Source organism: Hippocampus bargibanti, linkage group LG19 (genome assembly GCF_051943395.1).
Source record: "Hippocampus bargibanti isolate YZ-2025 linkage group LG19, ASM5194339v1, whole genome shotgun sequence".
Classification (NCBI taxonomy): Eukaryota; Metazoa; Chordata; class Actinopteri; order Syngnathiformes; family Syngnathidae; genus Hippocampus; species Hippocampus bargibanti.
Window position 1 is genome coordinate 7,662,355 of NC_142752.1, and position 13,838 is coordinate 7,676,192.

The 13,838-nt window shown below is 44.3% G+C and overlaps 1 long non-coding RNA gene across 1 annotated transcript in view; it reads left to right on the forward strand.

Moving 5' to 3' along the window:
• The window catches only part of LOC148883854 (uncharacterized), a 79,420-nt gene that overhangs the window by 32,324 nt on the left and 33,258 nt on the right, over nucleotides 1-13,838 (forward strand). The gene's annotated exons all lie outside the window — the stretch shown is intronic.

Below are 13,838 nucleotides of genomic sequence, written 5' to 3' on the forward strand. Positions count from 1 at the left end.
TCTTTAACCCAGATTCAACCTCTCTAATCCCATCTTCGCTTTATGAATGTCCACGTAGCACGCTAGACGTGGCACCAAATACACATTTAAGGGGGTGACCCCGACTCAGGTGGGAGACGTACAGTTGATGTGATGAAACACTTACAAAAATTGTGGTTTTTGAACATTTTCCAGTGGCGAATAAATGGCACAGCTCATTTGAGGTGAGCAGTTGGTGCGGGGAGGGGCAGCTGGGCCCCAGACTGTCAGCTGTCAGGGTTTAAAGAGAGCGGGGGGGAGGGTGGCGGTGGTGGGGTGGCATCCCCTCAGCTGATGCAGTGGAGGCGGGTGATTTGGTCAGCTGATGGGTATCAACAAGAGGTGGGGGTGCTGAATCAGTCAGATGGCATAACATCACTCACCGTTATTTGACCTTATAAACCAGGTCAGTGGGACGACTTTGTCACTCTTGCTCCGTGCAAAAAAAAACAGGTTGTCACCCCATTAACACTGCCAGACAACGTGCAAAAATGTGTCCACTTCAATGAGTTTTAGGACTACATAAACATGCAATGCAGCATAAGAAACCTTAGACTCTCTTCTTTCATCAGAGCTAATTCCTTAATTATATGGGTCTGGAGTTATCTGAGCTTGAAATGAGGGCAGCTGTACAAAAGGCAAATGTTGCCCCCTCATGGGAGGGAAAAAATATTGTCAGAGATCAGACCAGCGCTTTATCGGCAATAAATTCGGGAATGGCACTGAATGAGTTAAGGTCAATTTGACATTTTAGATGGAAATAACTAGCCATAATTTTGGAAATAATCCCAATCATTATGACAACTTGCACGGTATGTGCAGGATCAGCAATTTTAAATTAGCACGATAGAAGCAATTCATTTCACAATTCATTTCATAAAATAAATAAATAAATAAACAAATAAATCAGAATCAGAATCAGAATCAGAATACCTTTATTCGTCCCGCAATGGGGAAATTTGCAGTCCACAGCAGCAATTGAAGAGGGATGGGGTTGGGGTGGGTTGAAATAAATACATAAATACATAAAAAACATTGAATGCTTAGCCAACCTTCCCTCTGCTGTGTCTCTGACATGGTTAGGTGCATCCTCTTGCCAATCGAAACCTTTCTAGGTCAGGGTCAGAGGTCGCATGGGATGCAAGGGGGATTACCTTGGAAATTAGTTGATTACCAAATCCCTAATTACACAATTCTAATCTTTGTCGCTGTGCCAGTCTCCAGTTCAACTCTGAAAAAAAGAATTCATGGAGGATATTTATGTAGAGCCATTATGAGTTTATTTCAAATATGTTGCTCGGTTCCAATTTGCTTTGTTGTTTTTCTTTCCTGCGGTGTAAAACTTGAAATGGACCGTTGCCATTAAAACAGTTTTAAGATTTAATGTGCTGACTGATGAAAATGTTAGAAACATGAAACGGAAGGTTATGATCATATAAAATTGCGACGTGGGAAAGTGTTTAAAACGGAGAAGTGCTTATTCCTGATCGTCAAGCTCCTATGACTTTGATCCTGATGGCAATACTAACATAAGGGGGTTGATTGCATCCCTTTATTTAGCTCCAATGCCTTCGGTTATGGCTCGGTCTCAACACTTGATCTGACTCGTGAGAGAGACAAGACATGAGTGAAGGAATTTGGGGAAAGTGGAGGTGGCGGGGGTGAAGAGCGGAAAAAACAGAAGGCATTCGTGTGAGCGTTTTTTTTATGACTGTCATAAGAAGAAAAATCAATAAAAGGTGGAAAAAAAGCCTCCCAGGTTTAAAAGCTCCATCACAGAGGCAATTAAAGAGGCCTTGAAAGAGTCCGCCTAATCAGCGGTTAAATAAAGATAGGAGCAGGCGGGGCTTTGGATGGCCCCCGCTCCTGTAATCTAACACCTACCGCCCCTGTACTCAGTGGCCCCTTGAACCCAATGCATGTGTGTGTCGACATGCACATGTGTGTGTGTGTGTTTATGTGTGCTTTCTCCTCTTCTATGTATGTGGGTGTACACAGAGCCCGGACGTGTTTTCTGACAGCTTGTATGTGGTTAACAGGCCCTTAAAAACGCCGATTAACCCGTTAGAGTGTCCACTCCTTCCCTGTCAATCTACCGTGTCTGACCTCTGTCCAAGTCATGCGGAGACGAAGCAGACACGTAGGCTCACTTTATATATTGCACTCCTACCGGGACAGTCTACCCTCTGTATCCGTGACCCTTTTCCGTTTACCTGCCGTCGTTATCTACGGCTCCATAGACTCATTCGTCATCTGTGTAGGTTCTCACCGAGATAAGGCCGCCTGCCATTGAGTCAATACTCAATACATTTGGTCTTTCTTCTTTTGCCTCTCCCTGCTTAAAGAGGCACGTTGTAGACATAGCAGATTCCAACCGAAGCAATGAGTTTGCTTTGGGCAAGACAAGAGAGCAAGTTAGACAGGTGGGGGTGGGGGACGGGCTGCTCTTTTACACACTGACAGCGCATGTCAGTCTGCAGTGTTCAAGTCTACAGGCTCGTTGCTTTACCTCGACTCCGGTGTTCATATCTGACATTATATCAAGTCTTGTGATTGGCGTACTTGATAAAGATGTCTTGCTATCGTTTTAAAATGAGTGGAATACATTCAGGGCCTGATTTGCGCTTTGTTACAGCTGTGGCAGGATTAATTTAGCACGTGCAATATGATTGATCAAACCCAATAGGAATGACAATCGCTGTTCTCATCAATGCGCCACTTGAGGCAAGTCGAGTTTTTAGATCAGCATTGCCTTGCGGCTTTCAACTGGCTGCGTTACACCCTATCGTCACAACATAGCATTTAAAAGTGGACGTCATACTCTTGGCACGAGCACTCCTGGGCTGACCATTAGAAAAAAAACGATTACAGGTTTGAAGGTGCTTTCACCTCAGCCTCGCTTTTCAGAGCCAGGGGGCGTCCGCCGTGTCTTTCCTGCAATCATGTGGATGGTCGGCCAGTTTCTTCTCCCTCCTTCCCATTGACCCCTGTCACCTTGGGCCTCTCTGCACATCCCTTTGCTTAAGCCAGAATTATCAGTGTGACTCATTAGGATAGCATTAGTGTCAGAGATGGACACGCTGATATGGCTCCGCTGCTCGATCAAGGAAGCCAGAGAAGACACCCCGAGGCTTTTTTTCTCCCCAAAAAAATCTTCAGCTACTCTTCACGCTATTGTTCAGGGAGGCCTCGGTTCTGACACAAAGGGTCAGAGGTCGCCCGTCCACCAGAGCCATCCCGCCCCTTCATCCCCCAGTGCACTGTCACTACAATTCGCCAGTCACGCTGGTCCCTGTCAGCGGGTACCGACACAGCTGTCACTTCCCCTCGCATGCACATGAATGTGCTTACATATGCTTTGCTGGCAGAGCCGTATGACTACTGGCAGCCCCGTCAATGACATAAAACCATAGCACCAAGAAGGACAAAGAAACTCTTTTCTTTCATCGTGACCCAATGTTATTGGAGGCAGCGCAGGAACACGCTGGGACAGGCTCAAAACGTTTATTCAAATAGGGCTTCTGATGTCATTACATCCGTCATTTTGACTCAATGCTTCGGGCAGATTTTGACAGAGCTGGAAAAAATATGCCCGCAAGCTCACAAAATAGGAGAATTTGATCCCTGTCACGCATCTGTGACGTCGCACGCTGTTGCTTGGTGCCATTATCTCTTTAAGTTTAGACTGTTCCACATGGTTAGCATAGGTAAGTGATAGACTTTGGCGCCGTCCGACTTAAGGACAGATTCGGGTTACGCTGCAGTCGCCAGAGCGGAACAACATTAATCATCCCTTTTATATTGTTTGTATGTTTTACGTTTTCCAATCGGTCTCTAGAAGTCATGTTGGAAAAGTTGAATTACAACCATACAGACTTCTACTCGATCACCTTTTCCCCGGCTCGCATTATTCCTCTCCATGTCATTGAAATCCGAACAAAAGTTGAGGTTAAAGATTCAAACCCTTTAAAACTGTGAGACCGACACACTAAACCACCCGATCGCCATATAATTAGCGGCTTAACATTCCAAGGGGTTAAAATATCCATTGTTTTGTGCCATTCCGGTTTGTCGAAACGGGATCAAAGTGCTCGGCCTGCATGCCCAGTTCGCATCTTTTCCACGTGAAGCGGTGCCGAGCGAGAAGCCAGCTGATAGCAACCCGCTCGCCTTGGCCCCGTGACCCAGATAGCAACACTTAGGAAACCACTGCCCACATTCCCATCGCTTGCAAAGGGCCCCCTTCTCCTAATCATTAACACACAAATGCAGCTTTTTCCGACGTGTATGTGTATACGCCGTGCACAAAGTGAGGGAAAAAAACATTGGGCGAGTGACAATAACACTTTTTTATTTGTAAATTTAACTACTCCATCTTTAGCTTTGTGTTCAGTATGTGATGGGATTTTTCCGATCTCGTGTGTTTAAATCGGTTTGATCGTCTCTTAAAAACAAAGTGGTGGATGTTGAGCAATCTCACAAACAGTTAAGGTACTTTATGGTACCATAAGGTGCTTTTGATGTGGGCGCAGTGTCCACGTGTGCATTTCCACGAGGTCACTGCAGCCCAGCTCCCTTTCCATGTGTTTATACAGACTATCCCCAACTTACAAACGAGATACGTACGAACAGTCGCTCATAAGGTGAATTTGTTCGTAAGTTGATTAAGTGCTATATTTTATATGAAATGTATGTTTAAGGCCAATATAAATATGTTTAAAGTGTATATAAGTATGTTTAAGGCTTGTATAAGTAGCCTGTATTGGTTTGTACTAAAAAATAAACATTTAATAAAATACAGTATATGCGCTGTAAAGATATATACCGTTGTTTGTAACTCGAATGTACGTAAGTAGGGGAGCATCTGTATCTCTTGAAAGGACACTCATGAGCAAGCGCAGGCTGTCGAAAATACAAAATAATCACTGTGATTTTTCTGAGGGCCCCTCGAGGCTGCTCATTTAACAAAAGAACGTGCAAAATAAAAAGAGTGAAGAGATGAAACGCTAGCAAAGCCGTGACTCAACAGTATTGAGTGTTCAGGTGTCACACGCCGAGATCAGAGGTGCATGTGTATGTACCTATATATGTGTGTGTGCGTCAGTATTTGTGTGAGCATTAGACCCTCCTGCATCAATGTTGGGGGGGTTGGATTCACGGATGTCAGGTGACTTCTGTACTCAGCAAGGAGCCACCTCGGAGAAGCCACTTGATAGGCTGCATAGGCCCCACTAAGACAGGTGTGTGTGTGTGAGGGGAAGGTGGTGGGGGGGGGGGGGGTCAAAGAACCTAGCTCAGATTGTTGCGATTTAATGTGATTGATTAACACAAAGTAGCAGGTAATTGTGAAGAGGAACAGATTAAATACACTGAATTAACAAAAAAATAAATACATAAATAAATAAATGCATTGTCTACTCGATTAAATTGACCTTTTCACCATATCTCAAAAAGGGAGAAGCAGGAAGCTATGCTTGAATAAAAGGAATGAATGAATGAATACCTTTCACACTTTTGGGTGTGGATGAGCGTGTGTGTGTGTGTGTCTTTGTTTTCTCTGTTGTGCTTTATCGGGATCAAACAGCCAGCGCAGGGCATAAGCACCGGAGGACTCTGTTCTTTTTTTTTTTTGGTGCTCGCAGGGTAGAACCGATTGTGCTCATGCAGAATGCCGACATGTTCAAAGGAAAAGTGTTCAAGCCAAGGAAGATTTGGCGGGAGGGAATTCACCCACGCAAAAGTCAGTCAAATCACTTGAAGGCAAGTTGTTTCGTTGCTATGAGGGTAGGACCACCACAACCACCCACAATTTCCATTCCTCTGCTGATCTGTGAGTGAGCAGATGAGTTGCGTCGTCTTGGTCGCTCATGTTTTACAGACCAGACAGTGCTTTTGGAATGACTTCCCATTTTGGATGAATTTGTTTCATTGAAGAGTGGATCTTGAAATTGGTCTCTGACCCAGGAGATTGTTGTGCTTCCGTCAATGGTGGGCCGTCAGGGCTTGAAAGGTCGCCTCTGGTGGCCTAAAAATATCTGAAGCACAGACTAATGTAAATTATATTTTGTCCATGAATTCTTATGAAATAATTCCAAATTGTCCTTCAGTTTCTTTTCATTGCTTTTCCCCTATTGTGCTGCTTACAGATGTGTGTTTTCATATTCAAGCATTTAACCAATCACATTTCAGCCATCATTTGTTACCAGGGTTAGAATTATACCTGGACTCCTTCATAATCAGTTCTGCAGGCTCTGGAGCATAAAAATAAATGGTGATGAAACAGTTGCTTTAACCAATCAATGTTCGGGTTCGTAACCCAAGGCCTGCTGCAAGGCGCTGGAAACGTCAGAGTTTTTGCAAATTATGATTGGCTAGTCACATGATTGGGTAGTCACTAGCCAATCATAGTATTGCAAGCTGCTAGTGATAAGAGCGTACTGGCCAGAGCTAGCACACTGTATCTGTAGCGAGCTGCGTAAGCAAATACATTGTTGTGTTGATTTAATAGTGGTTTTGTCAACCCACAATGGCTGAAGGACGGAAAGAAGTTATTTCCTGGCCAACGACATCCTCTTTCGGACGTGTAGTAAATCACACCACACTCACAGCTGTGGAGTGATTCAGACATAGAACTACTGAAGGCCTAGAAGATACATGCACGGCCTTCCACTGGCTTCAATATACCCCTGAGTTACAAATGATGATTCACAGGCCTCGAGCCTGAAGTACTATGCAGATTCTGTCCTATCAGATGCGTAGCAGAAAGCCTTCAATCACCAACAATGGATGAAGTTGCTTTGATTGCAATGGCAGTCTGTCGTTTATTCTTGGGCAAGATGCCAAACCCTCCACTTTCTCTAGTGGCTGCATCAAGTGTCAATTGCTTTCCTTCTGTGGCAGCACATACCATCAGGCAACATTGGAGGGAAAAAAGAGCATTTAAATAGACTTGCATGATATATATTTTTTCTTATGCGGAAGAGCTGTTAGAAGATATACGATTCACACACTGTCACACTAAAGCAATGCTGTCAACGCCTCCGCCATGGCGTTTATGTTGACGTGTTTTCTTTCTTTCTTCCCACAGAACAAGCCATATTTCCCTCCATCCATTTTCGAATCCGCTAATCCTTACGGGGCATGCTGGAGCCTATCCCAGTTGTCCTCGGGCACTAGGCGGGTGTACACCCTGAACTTGTTCCTAACCAATTGCAGGCTACACAGAGACAAACAACACCTCGGGACAATTTAGGGGGCCCAGTCAGTTTACAGTGCGTGTTTTTGGAATGTGGGAGGAAACCAGAATACCCGGAGAAAATCCACACAAGCATGTGGTGAACATGCTAACGCCACTGCTTCAGACAAATAACTGCAGTCGGAATATGTTACGTCGCACACTCAACCTGACCCCCTCTCCCCTTTGCGAGCCTCTTCTGAAGTCATTTTAAAAAAAAGAAAAACTCCAAACATGATAATTACATGGAGTGCCTCTTCACTTGTGAATATCGCAATAAATCATCCTCCCCAAACACACCTGTGCACCTAAGGAACTCTCACCACTTTACGCAATCACACCCAGCAATTTAATATTCCCCCACACCCAAAAAAATAATGACCAGACACGATTGCACGGGAAAGTGTACTTAGTCGCATTTTAAATCACTGCCCTTGTAACTGGAAATATCTTTGAAGTGTCGTGGGGAGGCATTTACCTGCCAAATTTATAAATGTTTTTTAACCCCAACCATTTTTCGACAATGAACGCAGAGGGCGGACGGTCTGTTTAACAAGCTGCGAACCAATTCCAAAGTAAAACAGCTCTCTATTTTGACGTCTTGCTTTCCAGTTGCTTTTCGTCATATAGTCCACCAAATGTTCCTCGAGTACACATTTTGCTCTCCCTCCCTGCCCCATGTTTTTGTCGCAATATCGAAAGAAGCAATCACTAACGGCAAATGCTTATTTTGTTGGATTGGATTAGCCATTAGTCTATATTTACATTTCACAGCAGCACGTCTGTGTAAGCTCTCAGTCGTACAGGAGTGGTCCATCGATGAGAAGGTTTCTTCAGCCGTCATCTGTACTTTTTTAAAACTAGTTCGCTGACGAAGCCTCTTGGCTAGGAGGCGAAACGTCCGACACCTTCAAAAAAGTACAGATGACGGCTGAAGAGACCTTCTCATCGATTTCACAGCAGCAAAGTGATGAAAGAGGAAAGGAAAGGAAAACGTAGAAAAACCAAATGCAGGAGCTTCTGTAAAGGCAGCCACTCTCGCGGTGCCATTTTGAAGACAAAACAATAACAAAATACTGAATTACAAATAATGTGACAAAACATAAAAAACATGGACTGTTATTCAATTTTAAGCACTTTCTGCACCCTCTTTTTTGTATGAAGCAGTTCTAGATGAAAGAGGAGAGGATCAAAACATCCTTTTCACCAATGGATCAGGGACGTCATGGTGCAATGTGTACATCTCCTACAAGCTAAATGTTGAGAGCAAACAATAAGCTGTAACATCCATTGACAAAAGAGATTGTCTCACATCTCCTGTCCCACGTAAATCTGCTTCAATTCCAAGCTGCGACAGTACCACATCTGCTTTCTTCTCATTGCGGACTTCTCAAGCGATGCATCCATCCAGCCGCAGACTGTTCAACTGACCTTTCCCCTGAACAAAGCGGTTCTGTGAAAATGCTGCTTATTACAGGCGCAAAAAAAACACAATCGCCCCAGAGCTGTCCAGCCAGGAGTCAAATGTCACTGACATTCCTCCCAAATCAAGAAGTGTGCTGACAGATTCGTGCTACCAAAAAGGTGCAACTGTTCAGCAGAGTCTCCTCCTTGATGAATGTCGTGGCCAAAAATGCTAATAAACAATCCGTATCCATTCCACAAGACGCACAACAACTCAATGTGACAAAAGAAAACTCAAAAACAACAACAACAAAAAACAAAGCTCATGAGAGCACTTGCTGACGGCTACCTACTCAGGCGCCATCTTGGACTTGTAGATGCTCAATTGATCAAGCACCACGGACAGCGCTGCGGCTTGATGTGGTTTTCCGGACCCGACGCGATTCACCCTGGCGGCTTTGCGAGATTGAATCAGTCTGGGGGCAGGAAATACCCCCTAACAAGCCGAGTCAAAATGTGATTAGGCTTCATTTTTTCCCGATGTCTGTTGGTTTTATGTGCGCCGGCCTGTTCTGGTGACTCAGGTAATGACACACTATCCCCTCAACACACACACACACAGTCAATCCCCTGCTAGTTTATAACCATGATCAAAAGCAGTAGTCGTGTTGTTTCATCACTCTCATCCACAAAACGAGGCCAATCATTGCGTTTTATGACAAAGTCTCCAACTTGCTTTCATGGTTTGCCCTCTGTCATGTTGGGTCCAGGCCTCCAAGTTTAAAACCCTTTATTTCCGAATTTTGCCTTTATGACAAATTGTCCCGGTAGGTCTGTTTACGATGAACTTCCCAACCTTGGTCCAGCCACGTTGATATAACAGGGTTTCCGACATTTTTTGTGTGTGTGTGCGGCGGGGGGTGGGTAGTTGACGGGAAAGTCTCTTCCACCCCCTCATCGGACACTAACGAGTCACCGCACGCTGACCTCTCCAGCGGTTCAAATTAGATGTAAATTGTGCCTGATTTTTACGGGAGTTCGTTCCTAACGTGATCCAGAAACACCCTCCGCCCCCATTCCTGCCAGCGGGTCAACGCCGTGAGAACGTCTCGCTCCCCAACGACATTTGGAGTGGTCGATGAGAGGGGTCGCGGGTAATGGTGACCTCGCTGGCCTACACTTCACTTCCTTCTAATTAGAGCGCCGGGCCAGATCAAAGGAGCCAAGCGTTTCGCAGCAGGAGGGCTACCGAAGAAGGAGGCAGGCTAGTAAAGAACGATGGGGAGGCAGGGAAGGAAGACAGAAAGGCGGGAGCGGGCTTTTCTACAAGTAATAGCGTACGGATGGGGGAGATTTTTTTTTTGAAAGTTTTTTTTCATTAGTTCTTGAGGTCAAGGGAGCACTCAACCTGTGGGCTGTGCAATGGAAGCTCTTTCTTCTAGCATCCGGAGTTCTTTTTTTTTTGAAGGCCACGCAAGGAGGCAGTGGGGGGTCAGAATCAAGCGATTGACGCCTTACACGTGTTGGGAAAAATCTGCGGGCCAACACCGGACCCTTACAGTGGGATTTTGGTCAAAATGCATCCTGTGACAAAATAGGTGTGGATTAACCACGGAGGAAGAATAGCCATTTTTTGGCCTCATCTAAACTCTCTTTTAAATCACAGCGATTAAAAAGTTGTTTGTAAAAGTCAAGAAGCAGACCCTCTCCAGTCAGCCATGTCCCCCCGATCCCCCCTATTCCTCCCTAGGGGCAAACCAGTGCACTATACAACCCCCAACTATTGATGTTGACATGTTCACTGACCTAGTCTATCAACACACACACACACGCATGCACACACAATCGGTCTAGCCCTTCCGTGCGAACGGTCTCTGATATCATTTGTGTCGTCTGATCGACTCTGATCCGAACTCGGCCCGCTTGCGTGCATGCGTGCATGCGTGCGTGCCCCCTCGTATGGATCCAGTGGAGGGAATACAAGAACAAATTGTCCCCCAATGGGCTCCTCAAACACCCGATTAGTTTCTTGGGGTGGAGGGGGATTAAAATCAATGACGTGGCACCAATAAAAAGACAGATTCCCGAAAGAATTCAGTATGAAACGGTTTTAGTTTGTGATGGTAAACAATTCAGTTTTGATTCGTATGATTGAAGTAATAATTTTGCAATGTTTATACTTGTCAACTTCAGTAATGACTGAAATCATTCCTGTTTATTCACCTTTGTCATCTTTTTTTTAAATTAAAGATACAATAATAATAATAATAATAATAATAATAGTACAATAGACATAATAATACAAATGCTAATAGAAATACCAATAGAAATAATGATAATAATGATGATAATGTTGATAATGATGATGATGATGATGATGATGATAATAATAATTAATAATAAGCGCCTTTCAAAACTCTCAAGGAGACTTTACAGTCACGGGATAAGAACATTTTTTCCCACAGGTGAGCAGCGGCAGCTATTCGCACCACCGTTCACTCAACCCGTAAGAACACAAACTCGCGCCACGTATGTGAGTGTGTATTATAGACGGACAATACAATACAATCCTAGTTTATATAGCACTTACACAACAGCTGCAGCTGTAACAAAGCGCTTCACATAATAGTCAACACAAAGCAAAATAATAAAACAGGAACATAAAAACATGGACAGTTGTCAATCTTAACAACGTACCCCATGTATTCTATGAAGTTTGAGTACAAGATAAACACTTTATTACATGAAGCAGTTCTTGATAAAAGGGGAGAGGATAAAAGCCTCATTTTCAGCTGTGGATCAGAGATGTTATGGTGGAATGTGCACGTCTGCTACAATCTAATTTTTGAAAGCAAACACGAAGCTGGAGCATTCATTGACAAAAAGAGATCGTTTCACATCTCCTGTCCCACGTACTGTAAATCTGCTTCAATTCCAAGCCGCAACAGTTCCACATACTCATTGGCGCTCTGCGCTGACATTTCATTCTTCTCATCGCGGGGTCCTCAACCCATGCATCCATCCAGCCGCTGAAGATGGGAGCCATTGGAACTTTCCCTCACCTGGCCCCCGAAAATATGTTTCTCTGACTGACTGAGAGCTCTCCACACCAACTCGTTATGGTAACAATTACCTTGGAATCAGTCGGTCAAATTCTCATCCGGTGACTGAGGCCTTATTGTGCGGCGGTGAACTCTTGTCATCTCCCCTCCTGACGCATCATTTTGGGCTTGACCCCTTCGGGCCCCCTTCAACCTCTCTGCTCGCTTCCTCGCTCCTAATACCTTCCTGTCTCCATTCTTGGTCCGCCGAGGTCACGCTGTGTAAAGGCCAACGTTTAGGGGTCATGGCGTCACCCGGCCTGGATGCCAAAAATAGCTCGAGCCTTTTTTTTTAAAGCCCCACATAAATAGCCGCGGGCTATATGCTTGAGCCGCGCCTACTTGTGATTGACGACTTTGTGTCATTCATCCCATGTCGGCATAGTTTGGAGAAAAGTTCTACAGTACGTTAACTCAACAAGTGAATACCAGTTGAGTGACCCACATACCGAGGTCGTTCATAACCAAAGGCAAATGGGGCTTGAAAGCAGGAATGCAGCGCTAAGAGCTGGAAGGCGTGGTGGCCAGTCAGGTACAAAAACACCAGTGGTGAGAAGTAAAGTCCAAATTAATTTTTTTCCACCCACTCTCAAGTTAATCACTGTATTTTCCGGTGTACAAGGTGCACCCAAAAGCCTTGATTTTCTTCAAAAGACGACCCTGCGCCTTATACGCAGGTGCACCTTACATGTAATATTGAGCCACAACAGGTCTCCTAACGACTGTCAGCCACGACTCAATTTGATCCCCTGTAGAAGAAGTAGTGCGTAACCTCTGCCTCGACTGTAGCGCCTTATAATGTGATGTGCCTTATATTTGGAAAAGTATTTTTCGTTCATTGACGGTGCGCCATATACTTCTATATGCCGTATATACATGTATATGGAATAACTTTCAAAAGAAACCTTTCATTGGGGGTCCGCCTTCTACTCCGGTGCACCCTATACACCTGTATGGTGAACTTTGCTCCTTACCAAGCATTTCCCCCTGAAGAAGAAGTTGTGCGTAACCCCAGCCTCTGATGTAACGCCTTGTAATGTGGTGTGCCTTATATTTGGAAAATGTTTATATATTTATATATTATATTTATAAAACCTTTTTCATTCATTGAAGGTGCGCCTTATAGTCCCGTGTGCCTTATATTTGGAAACAGTTTGAAAATACACCATTCACTGGGGTGCACCATATACACCAGAAAATATGGTAAATTGTTTTTTCATGTATCCTGTGCAATGCTTTATAATGTGGTGTGCCTTATATTTAGAAAAGTTGTATATATTTTTATATTATATCTGGAAAATGTTTTTCATTCATTGAAGGTGTGCCTTATAGTCCGGTGTGTCATGTATATATGAAAAATGTTTGAAAATACACCATTCCTCAGAGTGTGCCTTATACTCCGGTGTACCTTATACACCAGTGAAACTGGTACATTGTTTTTTAACGTGTACCATTCAGTTCTTAAAAACGTCATTTCCCTTTTTAGATGGGAATGCATTCAATGAGGATTTCTACTTCGAGCCAAGTGAAGTCATCACTGACTTATTTATATTTAAGTACCTGCATGTGAGGTCTGCACACAACCTGCCATTACAAGCATGGGCTAAATGCGCCTGCATCGGCGGCCTGCATTCCCGAGCCGCAGCTCACCTGACAGTGACTGTAAACGACTCATCGGGGCTCTTCCTCCTCACCTTCCCCTTTGTTGCTGTTAATACTCGGTTAGCAGCTGCAACGGGAGAGCACTTCTTAGGGGGCCGACGCGCAAAGTGACAAATGGTGCCGCAAACGCCGTACGGGTATTTACAATTATCCGGGAGAGCTGACAGGAAATAGTTGATGTTCAAAGTTATGCGCACTGAAGATTGAGTGCGTCAGGAGTGTATTTCCAGAAGTCCTTATCGGCATCGGGGTAGAACGCACCTGAGTGCAAAGGCCTTTGTAAGGGAACGCTAGATGAGAGGATGTATGATCTACCGCGGAAATGTTGGTTTCTTTTCATTATCTTTCAGGTTTATGTAAACCTGTCTCATCAGTCAAAATTTGGGATTGCATGCGATTTATATTAGCAGCAGCATTGC